This window comes from Morone saxatilis, unplaced genomic scaffold (genome assembly GCF_004916995.1).
Source record: "Morone saxatilis isolate NCDOM2014 unplaced genomic scaffold, NCSU_SB_2.0 Contig6, whole genome shotgun sequence".
Taxonomy (NCBI): domain Eukaryota; kingdom Metazoa; phylum Chordata; class Actinopteri; family Moronidae; genus Morone; species Morone saxatilis.
This window is the reverse complement of record NW_023340206.1, coordinates 10,630,313-10,635,505: the sequence shown is the minus strand read 5'-3', so window position 1 is coordinate 10,635,505 and position 5,193 is coordinate 10,630,313. Positions and strand designations below refer to the sequence as shown.

Here is a 5,193-nt window from a genome sequence, read left to right as displayed (position 1 = left end):
TAAACTCAGAAAAAAAAAATTGTCAGAAAAACAGAAAAAAACTAAATATTCAGACAATCAGTAAAAAATTACTCAGAAAAACGAACCATAAAAATAAATTACTCTGAAAAACAGAAAAATAAATTACTCCGAAAAACAAACCAAAAAATAAATTGCCAATGGCATTTTTAGTGTCTCAAGTCCATGTTGGCTGGGCACAGATATGCATGACACAGAAAATATAATTAATATAGAATTTAATTTACATTTGCATTTCTGTATTTTTGTTCTGTATGTTTTGTTTTAATATGTACATATAAAAAAAACGTCAAAAGAAATGTTGCAAACAGGTCTGTAATTACATTTTTTGTCTTTTTACGGTGCATTGAGCAAAAAACATTGACCAACATCATCTCGCCCTGCTGACTCCACCAGATGATGTCAGTGATTTAGGTGCCATCAAAGGCCAAACAAAATGGCCCCCACACTCCACGACTGCATGGAGGGCCACTGATAAAAAGGATATATGAGCAGGAAGGAGCTTTAGGGCTCAATTCTGGCTTTAGAGCGCCTTACCACATTAGAGCCAATCTCAGGGCCGGAGAACATTGGCCCTTGTCCTCAGGCAGGCTCATCACTCACACAAGAGACTCTTCACCACACTCACTCGCAGAAAAGCCCTTGGCTCTGCTGCTACTGATAGAAACAGTCCTCGTCTCCTCGCTGTGGAGCAAAGCCACTTGATGGAAACTCTCTATCAAGAACTGTAGTTGAAACAATTTGTTTTAACATTGTCAGAGCTGGAGCAAAGATTCGCCAGGAGCCCGCTATAAAGAGGAACTTTCCTTTGACGTCACTGAGATGGATGGTGGAAAACACAAGTGATGTCTTTTGTCCTCTCTTTTTTAGTGGAACTGAGCAACAACATCATCTCATAATGACTGTAAAACACTGCAATTGATTTTATAAGGCAATTATCAAAACCAGTTGGGGAGTCACAAGAAGAATGAACTTTAATTATAAAGCTCTTTATTTGTGTGGGTTTACAAAGTGCTTCACTGGGAGGAAAAACAGCAAGAAAAATCTGAAATTGAGATCAAGCAATAGAAATCTCATTTAAAGAAGTGGACTGGATTGTTCAAAAACAAGTAGACATGTATTTGGAAAAATATATATATATATTTTATATATATATATATTTTTTTTTATATATATAATATAATATATATATGAATACAAAATATTTGGAAATACTAAAACAATGAATTGTTTTCAGATGCAACCTTTACACATTCCTTTTCAGTGCTTATAAGATAATGTCTTTGAGTTAAAATATCTGCATCTGGAGGCTTTTCCAATAGTCATATATGTGATTATCTGAAATTAAATCAGCGTATATATATATATATATATTTATAAGTTTCCATCCAAGTCTAACACAAATATTAACCAAATGTCAAGATAATTGGCAAATTAATGCAATTATTGCACCCAAATGATGTAAAATAAATATCATAGATGACACAAGATGAGGCCAAATTGTGTCAGATGGTGTTTTAAATGTATTCAAGGCTGAACCATGACCCTGATAGTCAAGATTTATATTTGAATATCACAAAAACTTCAGCTGTCTCATTCTCTGTGACTATAATAATATAATACTTAGCTGCTGGTGTCTGCAAGTTCTTTACATTCATGTGTGTCACTGTTTTGAATACTAGAGGGCACCAGTGCTCTCGTTTTTAAGAAACAACAGTGAGCCACATATGAACCATCATGAGTCATTTACTGTAATAACATACGAAACTAAATGATTTTCTTTTAAGCAGTGTAAACCCACCTCCTGGCTCAATCTTTTTATCTCCTCCACCACTATAAATCTATTAAAACATCCCTCCTGGAATGGAATAATCGGTAACAAGGGATTTTTACAGCTATTCTTCAAGCCAGTTCTTTTTTATTTCGCTGGTCCTTGCAGGGCTGCAATGTATTTAACACTAGTCTGATGCTTATTAACTTTCCCACAGCCGTAGATTAATTTCCCCTTTGCACCACTGTAACTTTGGGGGGGGTTTAATTGTGTTTACTTCTCTTCATTGGCCCTACTTTGAAGATTTGTGTTACGGCACTAAAGTGGACTGGAGTGAAAATAAAGTCTTGTGAAGTATCAAGTTGACTGCTAAATCATCAGATTTAGGATAAGTGTTGAAGCTATACACACGTTCCTCAGGCTTATATTCATATCCAGTGTAATATGTTTAATGGAGCTTGTAATTTATTAGAATCTCATTGATTTAGCCATTTAATTAATTGCATAATTGATGTTTAGGTTAATACATTTGCTTCAAGAATAATAACTGCATATAAGTGAACTTATTATGACTATATATAATGCACAGTATCTATATTGCTAAACTAAGGGTAATTGATTCTCTAGAGGGTTTTGGTCTTGCTGTCCCCCTGTTAGTCCTCTGATCTGTACCTGAAACCACCCGCCCACACTAGAATAGATCATTTCCCCCCTCATTTCCAAAACTCTTAGCCTACACAGTAAACAAAGTAGATGAGTTGAGGTCCCTCATCAACTGAAGTATTTCCACTGCCGGAGCCCTAATATGACTGTGTTTTGTGCGCACGTCATTAGAGCAAGGCAGAGGTGGGCCTTATTATTTTTAATAATCTCCTGTTTTTGCTGCTTCTTAATCCCGAGAGATCTGCAGTCGGCACTTCCCCACTGTGATCGTCAGTCCTGACTCCTTCCACCTCCTCCTCTTCCTCCTCCTTCACTGTGTTCAGTCTTAATGATGCTCTGTCATACAGGCGCGACCTCACACTGCAGGAGGCTTTTGCTGCTAATAGACCCAAAGTCTAAGCTGCAATCGACACTACCAGAGAAAGTTGAGTGATAAGACTGTGGTGATGTGATAATTTGTCTCAGACACTGAACATATCTGTGTTTGAAACCTATTTCGCATCTCTCTGCAAAATTATTGTAAATTACTGTGGACTGCAGGATCTATCCAGTGGGAGCTGCTCTATTGTGTCTCTAACAATGCACAGCTGCATTGTTAGGCAAATAATAGAAAGCGGTTATTTGGAAACACTATTGGCACTTACATGTCGATCATAGCCGTAACTGGACTGTCAACTTCTGTCTCACTCTTTAGAATCATTCCAGTTTGTACGTTTTTAGTGGAATCTGGTGTCGTCGCCACAAGACAAATTCAGAGTGTTTTTTCTAATGTCTAATCTGTATTCTCTGCTCTTGCTGTTTCATACGGTAGACTCAAGCAAACCTGCATGCTGAGAATAGACCAAAAAGTCTTTCTACTCACTAATGAATTAATTATGTCTGAAAAGCAACATAAAAATGGACGTGCATACTCATTTGAAAACCACAGAGGTTGCACAAAGCATAAAATAATCAAGAGTTGAGTAATTGAGTGATGATAGTTTACTGAAATGCAGCTTATTTAATAAAACATTGCTTTCATGTCATCCTTCACCTGGCTGTGTGAAGTTTAAAGACAAAAATAGAGCGTTTAAGCCCAAATAACCACCCAGGGACCACCAGCAGTGGTGGATTTCATCTACTAGAGAGTCACATAAAGTTATCTCCTCCTTCCAAACACCCCTAAAATTCATGCATTATATCTGAGATGAGGTGAATGTTAAGCTGTGGGGTTGAGGAGGCTGCACGTGGAGGTTGTTGAGTCAAAACTGTGTTTTTTGTTGAGTTAAATAATGTGTCATAGTTGGGAGTATTTAATAGACTACAGCTCCCTATAATTTCCTGGAAAGGAACTTCTATGTAACTCTGTATGGGAAGGTTCATTGAAAAGACCTAATTTGCTACTAATTACTGTTTAGGGGAAATGTAGACAGCACTCATTGGGATACTGACAATTAATTCATTCCAATTAATGACTAGCAGAACCGAGAGTGTTTTAGTCAGAGCATAGCAAGTCAGTTAAAACATGTTGGAAAAATGTGATACGTATCAACAGCAAAGCATACAAACTCATAAGGAGAGTAAAGGTTCTAATAATAATTGAATAATGAATGAATATTTACATAGCTTTAAATGTAGAGATCTGTAAAATAAACTGTTACTCTCTAGACTGAGGTGAATAAACGTTAAAGGGTTAGGGTTAAGGGCTGGATCCTGGCTATTCCATATTATTTACAGTATGTAAAAACATGCTACCCAGCCACTCGAAGGGTCAGTTTTTCTGCAACATTTATTTACATCACATATCAGCAGAATACAGTGTTACTCTTCACAGAAGACCAGTCAAAAAACTTTTTTAACATTTATCGCAGGGTCCATCTCATTTTTGGTTTCCAGAACAGTCACACGATGCTCTGAAATAAGTCTTATAACATTAATCAACAAACAATATTATCTTTAATATGAAAACCATATAATGTGAAAATAATGTCAAATCAGTGTCAGAGATTCTCTTTGCTTTTGCTCTGCTTTACACCGTAAATACATTCATGTGTGGCATTAAGATACAGTTAGAGAATAGAGAATGTCTGCGTTGTTGTCACCTACAGCACATTCACTACATTTAAATTTAACACTGTACAGACACAGAAAGAAAGCAATAATCAATAATAAATAAATAGGCAAATAAATATTTTGGAGGGAAATATCAACCTGCAATTTTCACAAAATTCCCACCTGGAAATGGAAATCCAGGAATCCATACAGTAAGTCAAAATTCTTTTCATTGGTTTCGATTATAAAATGCAGTATTTGGTCTTCAGCATTGGTTACATGCAACACTAGCTATGATTTGGGAATATGTTTAATTTAAAGTTCTAAAGAAATATAAACTCAAAGGGAAATATAATATCACCCTGAAGCATTTCTCTCGTGAGAATGAATTTGTGCTTATAGCTAGTTCTTTCACTGCACTATGTATTATAAAGTACATAGATTTCATAAAGGAGTATATGGAATATTAATGTCTAATTAATATATCTAATTGGCTTCTTGTATCACAGAATCAACTTTCTTTCAACTTATGATGGAGGATGAATAAGCAATAACACAACTACGCTTTCCAAAACAATTTTTTAGCATGGTACATAATCCATGTAGTAAAATCAATACTGTGCGGCAGTGGAAAATATATATAATAAATAATATAACAAGATACGTCAGAACTCTTCACATTCTTATTTGGCTGAATTAAATTGCCTTCT

The 5,193-nt window shown here is 35.7% G+C and overlaps 1 protein-coding gene across 1 annotated transcript in view; it reads right to left on the bottom strand.

Moving 5' to 3' along the window:
* Positions 1-4,275: 4,275 nt before the first annotated feature.
* LOC118340000 (ly6/PLAUR domain-containing protein 1-like) overlaps positions 4,276-5,193 on the bottom strand; it is a gene marked incomplete in the record, with an annotated part of 9,455 nt that continues 8,537 nt past the window's right edge. The window contains 1 exon segment of the mRNA XM_035677841.1: positions 4,276-5,193.